Raw genomic sequence first — 12507 nt, 5'->3', positions numbered from 1 at the left:
GCCCTTTTCCCCTTTTTTTGGCTAATTGGGTGTCACTCCGCCAATTCCCAACTCTCCAGTAGTGTACTACAGCGTCAGCAATGTTGAAACACATGTCCCAGTGCTCATAAACATTCACATGAGCATATTTCTCTGTATGAAACAAAGAGTACTCAGAACTGATACTGTGTTCACTTTCACTGTATTCTGCAATTGCATGGAATTATTATGTAGGCTTTTTGATCTTTTCAGTACAAGCCAGATTTGAACCTGAAATTCACACAAGCACTATGCCTTAATGAACTTTCAGCTCAAAAAACAGCCACGTACCTTGTTATTTTTAAGGTTCTTGGAGTACTGTGTAAATACCATGCTATATGGATATAGTAAACTTGTAATTAATTTAGTACCATAGTTCTGTCGGGTGCGTTCACACCAGACGCGAATGAAGCGTTAAGCGGGATAAATTGACATGTTAAGTCAATGCAAAGACGCGATAGACATCCTGCGGCACGATTCGTGCGAATTGAGCGTTTCGGGCGTTTGACGCGCGTAACGTGTGATTCGCGTGAATAGTTGAAAAATCCGACCTTTGGCGAATATTCGTGCCACAACAACAATGGACCCAGACACGGTGCCGAACGAGTCTACCCAGTTTTTCAGCCTTCTATAGCACATAAAGCGCAGCTACCCTCTCAACAAAATCCATGTCAGCCATTTCGCAACGACACTGGAGCCGCCTGGCAGAAGCCCCTCCCATGACGCGAATTTGCGTCTGTTGTGAAGTGAATTTCAGCGAGTAAACTCAAAATGTTTCCATAATGTACTTTTCTAATTTAATGCTACTGTTTTCCAATACAAATTATCATTAGTGACCTAGAAATATAGCAGAATCTTTAATATTTCTTACTCATTTTATGTCATACAGTTCCTAAGTTTTCGCTTCTGTACAAACCTAAACGCTGCAGATGAGTAGGAAGAAATAAAGAGATACGTAGGAATATTTTAGTGCTTTTGCGTTCACTCGTAAAATGGCTGCATTCCCCGATAAAGCAGGCTTACAACACTTTCATGTTCTGTCGCAAAAATATACATTTACTGTACAACCCCCAAATAAATTTTACGTTTGCTTACAATATTTGTGTTCTGTCACAAAGAAAGTTTGGCCTACATTGGCTTACAAAACCTTTGCATTTAGTTACAAAATGTTTGCGCTCTCTCACAAAACTTTTACTGTATATTCCTCTAAGAAACTTTACCTCACAAAAATGTTTTAGTTTTTTCACAAAACTTCCACTTTTTACAGAGAAACTTTTCTTTGGTTGACAAAACTTTTGCGTTCTCTCAGAAAAAGTTTGCACTGTCAAAACTTTATCTGTACATTCCCCCAAGAAACTTTACGTTCGCTTAGAAAAAAATGTTTGCGTTCTGTCACACAAACTTATACATTCCACTGAGGAACTTTACACTGGCTTACAAAACCATTGCATTCTTTTACAAAACGGTGGTGCTCTCTCATGAAACTTTTACTGTATATTCCTCTGAGAAACTTTACATCCGCTTACAAAAATGTCTGTGTTTTGTTGCAAAAATTACACATTTCATTGAGAAACATTGCATTGGCTGACAAAACCTTTGCGTTCTCTAAGAAAAGTTTGCACTCTCACAAAACCTTTACTGTACATTCCCCCAAAAAACTTTGCATTGGCTTACAAAATCTTTGCGTTCTCTCAGAAAACATTTGCACTCTCACAAAACTTTTACTGTACATTCCCCCAAGAAACTTTACGTTCTATTACAAAACCTATGCATTTCACTGAGAAACATTACATTGGCTTACAAAACCAGTGCATTTTCTCACAAAACGTTGCTGTTCTCTAACTTTTACTCTATATTCCTCTAAAGAAACTTTACATTTGCTCACATTTTCTTTCTCCACAAAACTTATGCATTTCACAAAGCAACTTTTCATTGGCTGACAAAACCTTTGTGTTCTCTCAGAAAATTGTTACTGTACATTCCCCCAAGAAACTTTACGTTTGCTTACAAAATTGTTTTCTGTCACAAAACTTATGCATTTAATTTACTGTATATTCCTCTGAGAAACTTTAAAATGTCCAAAAATTATGCATTTCATTGAGAAACGTTTCATTGCCTGACAAAACCTTTGCGTTCTCTCAGAAAAGTTTGCACTTTTTACTGTACATTCCCCCAAGAAGCTTTACATTTGCTTACAAAACGTCTGCATTCCACTGAGAAACTTCACATTGGCTCACGAAACAATTGCACTCTCCTACAAAACATATGTGCTCTCTCACCAAACGTTTACTGTATATTCCACTGAGAAACTTTGGCTTACATGGGCTTACAAAACCATTGCGTTCAGTTACAAGATGTTCGTGAGTTTCACTGAGAAACTTTTTATTGGATGACAAAACCTTTGTATTCTCTCTCTCTCACACACAAAACCTGTACTTTACATTTGCCCAAGAATCTGAAACTTTACATTTGCTTACAAAAATGTGTTCTGTCACAAATCTTTACATTCGCAATTTTTTATTTCACAAAACTTCCGCATTTTACTGAGAAACTTTTCATTGGCTGACAAAATCATTGTGTTCTCTTTTAGAAAATGTTTGCACTCTCTCACAAAACCTTTACTGGACATTCCCCCAAGAAACTTTACATTTGCTTACAAAAGTGTTTGCGTTCTGTCACAAAATGTATGCAAATTACTGAGAAACTTTACATTCGCTCACAAAAATGTCTTAGTTTTTTCACAAAACTTCCGCATTTCACTGAGAAACTTTTCATTGGCTGACAAAACCTTTGCGTTCTTTCAGAAAACGTTTGCAAACTTTTACTGTACATTCTCCCAAAAAACTTTACGTTCACTCACAAAAATGTTTGTGTTCTGGAGAGAAACATTTTTTTCTCCACAAAACTACCGCATTTCACTAAGCAAATTTTCATTGGCTGACAAAACCTTTGCGTTCTCTCAGAAAATAATTGCAGTCACTCACAAAACTTTCACTGTACATTTCCCCCAGAAACTTTACATCCGCCAAGAAATTGACTTTTTTTTAAACTTTTGTGACTGAAATAACATGGGAGGCAGGCAAAACTATATTTTATTGCTTTTGATAATGGATAAGAAGTTTTCTGTAAACGCAATGCGTTTGCAAGAGAAAAATTTTAATATGCTTTTTCTTTTTGAAATATTCTTTTTATCTTGTTCATGTACCTTAAAGGGCTAGTTCACCCAAAAATAAAAATTCTATCATTAATTACTCACACTCATGTTGTTCCCAACCTGTAAGACCTTCGGTTATCTTCGGAACACAAATTAAGATATTTTTGATGAAATCCAAGAGCTTTCTGACCCTGCATAGACAGCAACACAAGTATGGTCAAGGCCCATAGAAAGGTGGTAAAAATATTGTTAAAATAGTCTACTGTATGTGACATTAGTGCTTTAACCTTAATTGTATGAAGCTACAACAATAACTTTTGTTTGCAAAGAAAACAAAACTTTTTCACCATGTCCTTACTACCTTTCTGGGCCTTGAACATGTCAGTTGCATTGCTGTCTATGCAGGATCAGAAACCTCTCAGATTTCATTAAAAATATCTTCTTATATCTTTGTATTCCGAAGATGAATGAAAGTCTTGCAGGTTTGGAACGACATGAGGGTGAGTAATAAATAACAGAATTTTTATTTTGGGAGAACTATCACTTTAAAAACACCTTTTTACTAATATATTCAAACAAAGCTAGCAGACTATCGCAGTATGAGTACGAATTGATGAAAACTCTGAAAACAAATATGCTATTCATTCTGTGGGCAGAGAGCTGTATGAATCAATCACCTCTTTGGCACCACATTAATTGTTTCATGCACACAAAAGTGAAAAAAAAAATCACAATGCATTCAGCCCACAATATCTCAGTCTAACAACATCTACAGTACAGGACGCTGATAGAGTTTCACATAAATACAAATGTTACTGTTGTGACAACGCCAGCTCAGTTTGGCTTAATTACACAGAGGTGGAATTAGTGACCTGATTTATCCTGTCATTTCACTTAATAATGCACTTGTTCTCGTGGAGGAGAATGTGGTAAACAGAGTGCAGTGAAGCACAGCTGACACAAATAATGATTTAGGAACAAGCTTCATAAATGGAAACATTCAGTTTACTCATTGCTGCTTCTGTCATGCAGAAGAGCTTGTCTCTCCGATGGGGCCTGACCAGGGTTCAAATCATTAGACTGCTTCAAACAATGAATCTAAGGCTGTGCTATACTAAAATAAAATGAAAGCGAGAAAGTATTGCTTCAGATGAACGCAATTCATTGAAACTATGTAAGCCCTTGCGTGGGTTGGTATCCTTGTTAGACAGAACTAAAGTTGTACTGCTGCCGCGTTCCTGTGGGATGAGAAACTCTCCACAACGTCCTTCTGGCAGAACAGATTGTATCCACAGAATCATTCGCTGCTTCAGAAAAGAAAAACAAGACCACAAAACCAAAGCTGAGAATGAAGTAATATGGAATAACCATGATGTAAATAGCTTGAAATTACACAGACCACGAGGGCCACGAGGAGGCAACTGGCTGTAAATGTGAAAGCCATCCAGTAGGAATGGAGGAAGGATAGATGGTGACCTGGAAAGGTCAGCCAAACAAACGCCGCAAATAGGTCAGCTTAATAAGGGTGATGCATGTCATTCTCAGTTGCTGACAGAAAGCTTAATATGCCTCAAAATCCACACAGCAAATCTATGTTTTAAGTAGGAATGATTTGGAAAGTGTAGCGAATGCAGATTCACTGACTACAGGTCAGCTGGTGGTTTAGTAGATGCAGCTTTTACAGATGGCAGTGATACACCATACTCATTAGCAGTGAACTCTCTGCCTCCCTTCTTGTATTTGCATATATAATGGATACTTCATTTACACAAGACAATCAAATACTGTAAGCCATATTTTATTACCTTCTATCCAACAAGGCTTAGTGTATAAATGAGTAAACAATGACATGGATAATTTTACAGTGCCTTGTGAATGTATTCATACCAATTCATTTTTTTCACGTTTTGTTATGTTGCTGCCTTATGTTAAACTAGTTTAAATTACTTTTTTCCCACATCAATCTACACTCCATGCACCACAATGACAAAGCAAAAACAGAACTGTCACAACTTCATACATTTATTAAAAAAAAAAAAAAACTGAAAAAAGTACATTGCATAAGTATTCATACCCTCAACCCAGTCTTTTTGGGTATGATGCAACAAGATTTGCACATCAACATTTGAAAATTATGTGCCATTCTTCACCTTACCTCTTCACCTCCCAAGCTCTGTCAGCTTGGATGGGGTCTAGCAAACATTTTCAGGTTTCTCCAGCCTCTGGCTGGGCCATTTAAGGACATTCTCAGAGTTGTCTATAAGCAAGGGTGCACATAAGTTGTTTAGCCTGGTTCTCATAAGAGTACCTGGAGATTTGGTTTGGTCCTTGTGCTGCACATAGTGTGTCCCATTAAATATAACAAAAAAAATCCCTTAATAATAGTTATGATAATTTCATTGGACTTAATTTTTTTAAAATAAAATAATAAACAAAATAATAAAGTGTGGTAATCAAATTATGTTTTAAAATAAAAAGGCTGTGTTAAATAAAAATAAAATTATTTTATAGTAAATGTAAAATATATAATATTTACTTCTTTTTATTATTATTATTATTTTTAAATTATCATTATTTTCAAACCTAAATTAGATAGCTTTTATTTTGGTGGGTTGGTATTTGTGCATTAACAGCTGTCAACCATGTCGGTGCGTAAATGCGCGCTCTACTTATTTACACAGCGCATTTTCTTATTTTGGTCACGAATGCGGACCTGCGGACTACTTATGTGCATCCCTGTCTATAAGCCGCTTTTGCTGTATGTGCTTAGGGTCATTGTCCTGTTGGAAAGTGAACCTTCTGCCCAGTCTGAGGTTCTAAATGCTCTGGACTGGGTTTTTGGTGCATTGAGCTTTTCTTCTACTCTGTCGAGTCCTTCACCATGAGACTGCTACCAGCACACTTTACTTTTGGCATGGTAATGAGCAGTGCCTGGTTTCCTTCAAACATGATGCTTGGAATTAAAGTTCATCAGACCAGAGAATCTTGTTTCTCACAGTCTGAGGGTCCTTTAGGTGCTTTTTTGCAAATTCCAAGTTTGTTTTCATGTGTCTTCACTGAGGAGAGGATTGAGTCTTGCCACACCACCATAAAGCCCAGATTGGTGGAGTGTTGCAGTGATGTTTGTCCTTCTGTAAGTTCTGTAAGTTTCTCCTATTTGAATATATGATCAACTAGAGTGACCATCAGGTTCTTGTTCACCACTCTAGCCAAGGTCTTTCTCCATTAGTTGCTCAGTTTGGCCAGGAGGCCAGCTCTAGGAAGAGTTGTAGTTGTTTCAAACATCTTCGTGAAGGGTAGATGAAGGGTAACGGAGACTACATGCTTCTGTGAACCTTCAATGCAGCAGAATTTTTTCTGAACTCCCCAGATGTGTGGCTTGATGCAATCCTGTCTCTGAGCTCTACAGGCAGTTTTTTTACCTCAAGGCTTGGTTTTTGCTCTGATATGGATTTTCAACTGTTAGACCTTTTATTAAGACACGTGTGCCTTTCCAAATCATACCTATTTAATTGAATTTGCCACAGGTTAACTTAAGTGTAATAACATCTACAAGCAAAATGAATGCTCCTGAGCTAAATTTCAACTGTCACAGATAAGGGTACGAATACTTATGCAATGCAGTCATCAAGGTTTTTTTTTTAAATACATTTGCAAAGATGTTAAAAACCTGTTTATTTGCTTTGCCATTATGGTGTATGGAGTGTAGACTGATGTGGAGAAAAAGTAATTTAAAGCAGTTTAACATAAGTGGTATGAATACTTTTGCATGGCGCTGTAATTAATTGTAATTAATGGATAAAAGGGAATATAATTAGCGTGGTTATGGTACTGTTATTAAGTATATACACTGTTGCTTAAAAGTTTGTGAACCCTTTAGGATTTTCTATATTCCTGCATAAATATGAACCAAAACATAATTAGATTTTCACACAAGTCCTGAAAGTACACCAAGAGAACCCAGTCAAACAAATGAGACTAAATATTTTCTTTGTCATTTACCTATTCAGGAAAATGATCCAATATTACATATCTGTGAGTTGCAAAAGTATGTGAATCTCTAGAATTAGCAGGTCTTCTGGCTTTGGAATGACATGAGGGTAAGTAATAAATGACAGAATTTTCATTTTAGTGTGAACTATCCCTGTAAATAACTAGTCTACTTGGTCTGTAGAATCAAATGATTTAAGTCACTGGGATGAATCAAAAAAAAAAAAAAAATCATGTATACTCATTTTTTTTACCTGAGCTGTAAATGTCATGTGACTAATCATTCTGGAGCTGCAGCAAATAAGCTCATTACAACACTAAATATCCGATGCCACCATAAAAACAGTCCTGGGAATAACTCCCAGCCCTTAATCAAAACTAAAGTAGGCACTTTAGGGGCTGCAAAAGAGTGAAAAGTTCTCAGCTGAGTATACTGTACTTCTGAGCATTTAGGCCCCATGAATGTCTTTAACTGGAACCCTGCAGTGAGAGTGGGTTGATGGGGATGTTTATGAATGTAAGGAAAGAAGAGCGATGTGGAGCGTAGGAGTCAGATGGAAACGGAAAGGGAGGAGGGGAGAAAAAAGAGAGAGAATGAGAGGTTTACGCTTTATAGTATGTTGCCTGTGTGTAAAGGGAATGGGAGTCCCACACTGGGGCTTTATTATCTTTATAATCAGTCACAAAAACCCTTCCCAGAATCCACCTCTGCCTCCACCTAATTTCCCACCAGCTTCGACACTCTCCCAGACGTCCTCCACCGTCTGTCTGCAGCACCCGAAGACTGACAGCTAAGGAGAGGCTCGCTGTTCTAAGGTGAGGTTATGAGGGAAAAACAGCGTTTTGTTCCAGAAGAGGGAAGGCGGTGGTCATTATACAGAGCAGCTGCCGTTTTCTTCCTCTATGTCAAATTGCAGAACAGGTGTTGAAAACAGCCCTGCTGTGCTTCAGCACATGTGCAGGGATATTGAGAAGAGTTGTAGCCCCTGCTCATGGGGTTTTGGACTTGCAGATTCATGTCTTGAATGACAAAGCAAGGTTTGAACTAGGGCTGTCAATTAGGGTGACCAGACATCCCCGTTATCTGGGGACAGTCCCATTTTTTGGTGTCAAGTCCGGAACTAAAGCTGTCACCGGAAATGTCATTAAGTTCAAAACAGACTGCAAATACACTGCAAAAAAATGCCTCCATCACAATATGATTGGATATGACTGGTTATGTTCAGCTGTGATTGGTCCATGCAATAAATCCAGCTTCTTGTGTTTGTGCTCGTTCTGCATGCACTAATCAGTCTGAATGGATCAGCAATCTCCACATAAAACTGACCAGGCAGACCAAACCGTAAGTCGTAAAGATTTGAAACTTGGAGGGATGGCAGTACTCTCACCATCTACAATGTCACCAAGGCTGGCCCCAATCGGCCTGACGGTGGTGCTACAGCAAACAAAAGTACTAAATCGTTCATAACTCCTAAATAATTTGCTGCAAGCTCAAGTGTCTTATGTCGTTGGACTCATGTCAGATTCATCTGTCACCAAACAAAACTCAGGGATTCTGCATTTTTTAAAAACCTACTTTTGTGAACTTGTCCTACGTTTTTTGGCCGATCAGAACCAAACCAGTGCAGAAAGATTGTCTGGAGAGTGAATATCAATAATTCTCAAAAAAAGTTGAACTTTCAACTCTCTGTTGCAAAGGGATGCCAAAACATTCAAAAGGTTGAAATTACACAAACCACAAGGGCCACGAAGAGTCAACTGGCTGTAAACGTGAAAGCCATCCAGTAGGAATGAAGAAAGGATGGATGGTGAGCTGAATGGTTAAACTGATCAGGCAGACCAAACCGTAAGTCATAGAGACTTGAAACTTGGAGCGATGGTAGTACTCACAATGTCTATAACATTACCAAAGCTCGGCCCAATCGGCCTGATGGGGGCACTACAACAATCAAAAGTACAAAACCTCATAAATCCTAAACCGTTCACCGTAGGCTCAAGGGTCTTAAGTCGTTGGAATTGTTGGCACACGCTAGATTCATCTGTCAATGTTCGGGTATTCTGCATTTTTTGAAAACCTACTTTTGCGAACTAGTCTTAGGTTTTTCTGCCAATCAAACCAGTGCAGGAAGATTTTCTGGAGAGTAAATATTAAAGAAAACTTTCGACTCCGCAAAGGGGCACCAAAACATTCAAAAGAGACAGGGCCATTTACTTTAACAACTATAACATTTGAACGGAATAAGAAACCTTCTGCAAACTCACAATGCGTATGTAAGAGCTGAGGTCACATGAAAAAAGTCGTGGAGCTTGGCCACTTGGTGGTGCTATCCAAAAAAAATGCTATTTTGGGCCTGTCCAAAAATACCCAAAAGCCTATAAAGCCTATACAAAAACTCAAAACTTCACAAAACCTGGTGAGCACAAGCAGTAGGTGATTCTAAACAAGCATGCAAAGTTTCCGAGAGATAGGACCTCAGCTGCCGCTACAACAGTCACAAATGTTAAAAAATATAGTAAATTACCTGGATTTGCCAAAATTGCTTTTTTTTTTAAATCAAAGGTTTAGATGGTTACTGGCTTGCTAAATAATATGTAATGCCTTTATATGTGCTTAAATGCCTTGAAGTGCTTAAACCCTGATAATTGGAGCTATATTGTTTAAATTGTTACTGCCTTGAGTTATTAAACCAAGAAAATGTAAATGGGACATGAATTTACTTTGTTTTATTCAGTTAGAAAGCATTAAATTGATCAAAAGTGAACATACAAACTGTCATTTAGTATTTTAGTGCAGCATTTAGTCTGTATCAGCAGAATTCACTTGCAAGAAACATCACCTAAAGCAAATGTTATTCAGTTACATTTCTCATTTGCTACACAAATAAAAGTCAATATCACATGCCACATCCTGAACACACCCAAATAAATATATTCAGTAAAAATCAATCCACTGTTCAAAGTTTTGAAATAAAAAACACAATCATCCAGCATCAACTGTAATGAACTGTTGTACCATCAAAGGTCTAAACATGCGTTATGAACAGAAGAAGCCCAACGGCACAATGCTAGAGGAGAATGTGTTTACTCTTGTAATGATTCATTCATACTGACGAGGACTAAAGCTAGAGATCACAGCAGCCATTGCCTTCGTCCTCTGTAATGAAAGTCTCTGGCAGCACTTGTACAACTATGTGCACTGGGGACGCCTGCGGTATCGACCCGAGGCTCTATAATTTACTGTAATCAAGTGAAAGAATATTTTAATGGAATGAAGTCTCTTCTGTCAGCCGGCTTCTGAATATGATTTATTATTTAATATCTGATCCTTTCTAATTAGCCGCATTCTCTGCGGCCAGCCTCTGCCCTCCATTCAAAGACCAGCCAATTAAAATCACCCTGGTAACGTCTTTAAAGGGTCGAGGAGCTGCAATTGCTGTTTTAAAGACATAGCTGTGCTATGCAGACACATTCAAGAACATCTCCCCTCAAGGGATTTATGTGGGGTTACCGGCACGGCATTCTTTGATTTGAAAACCTGACAAAACATCTCAGCTTTATGGAGGTATTGAGAGAAAGTACATTACACAGTATGACATATGCTTTATTAAACTCTGGCTCACTTTATTATGGGACTTTTTATTATGTAAATAAATTAGAATGTGATGGGCTGTCACAATCTTTCTTTTCAACAACTTAAGAGGAAGAAAAAGTGCGGAGAAACACTAATACAAATACAATCACTTGAATTCACTGAAAGTGTATGGGGACCATTGAATGTCAATCTCCAAAATGACAAACTGCATAATAAAGGACCATAAAAATAATCCACATGACACTTTACATTCTGAAGTCTATGTGACTTTAGAATGAACTCAATCAGACCAACAGAAATGAACACTAGAGGCGGTGAAACTATGAGCACTTGTAATCGTTTCGTAAACATTTCTGATTACAACTCCATATGTTTTGCTTTCTGGACGTGAAAAGCTTGCTCGGTATGGAATTGGATTTAGGATGTAGAATCCTTGGGTACAAATCCCATGAAAAAACATGACTCACGATAAAAGAGATGAAAGATGAGAGATTGAAAAACAAGCTAAAACTGCATTCTTGCAACTGCGTTTTTACATCACATCCGCTTTTGTTCATACTATCAGGTAGGTTTAGCTGTTGTGCAGATGATACATTATTTTAAAACGTCATGGAGCATTAGAGTTATAGCACCACTCAACGGACATTTCAAATAAGAACTGCAGTGACACTTACAAAACCAACGTCACATAAAACGTACCATATACTGTATATGTTCATGTGTTTCTAGTTTTGATACCAAAATATCTCATTTCCATACCAAAATGTTTCAATACAAGCAAAAATTCAGTCAAATGGAATTCATGCAATATTGCAAACGTTTAACCCATGGGAGAAAATCAACCCGCCGCAAAAGTTTAAAATCAGCCCAATTCCGTGGAAAAAATGCGGATTTGGCAACCCTACATCCAACATGAGCTGCATCCAAAGCGATTTAAATACTCTATTAATACATATTAATAGCGACTCTGTGACGCGTGGAAATTATATTCAGTATTAGAATGTTTGCGTTTTTGTATTAAAGCCTTGGTGGGATTATTTTCTTAATCCCGCGCAAGGCTTTAATACAAAAACGCGCACAATGAATGGCAACCGTAGAATCCCAGACATTTTGGGCAATTTTTAAGTCCAAAAAGAGGACATGTCTAGGGAAAAGAGGCAAGTATGGTCACCCTACCTTAACAGATGAAAGGATATTAACGTTACGATAAAGATAACGCTTACCTCAGCAGATACTCAAACTAATGTTTGTTTTGAATACAAGACCGATCTGAAGGATGAATTCTGGATCGGAACCAGGTAATCACACTCACCCAGTCCAGTGAGTTTTTAATACAGTAATACAATAAGCTTTCAATGAAGCAACTCAATGTTCCTTCATTGCTAGATGTAAAGTGACATTTTGGAATTAGTAATGGAGGCATGGGCTCAACTGTTAAAATGTCAACTTCAGATTTGAATTTGTAGCAGAAGGAAGTAGTTCTGCAGAAAAGAGGGCTTTTAAAGACACCCTGGTGTTATTTTGTTTATGTATTTACACACTTGTGCCGTCAAACTTTTGCAATAAACGCAATATCACACTCAAAAAAATCCCCATTTTTTCTACGGAATTGGGCTGATTTTAAACAGTTGCGGCAGGTTGATTTTCTCCCGTGGGTTAAAGGTTTCAAATATTGCATAAATTACATTTGAATGAAATGCTTGTATTGAAACATTTTGCATTCTATCTATGATAATAAAATATAAGTTTTGTG

The sequence above is a fragment of the Garra rufa genome, chromosome 24, assembly GCF_049309525.1.
Source record: "Garra rufa chromosome 24, GarRuf1.0, whole genome shotgun sequence".
Lineage (NCBI taxonomy): Eukaryota > Metazoa > Chordata > Actinopteri > Cypriniformes > Cyprinidae > Garra > Garra rufa.
This window is presented reverse-complemented; position numbering follows the sequence as displayed.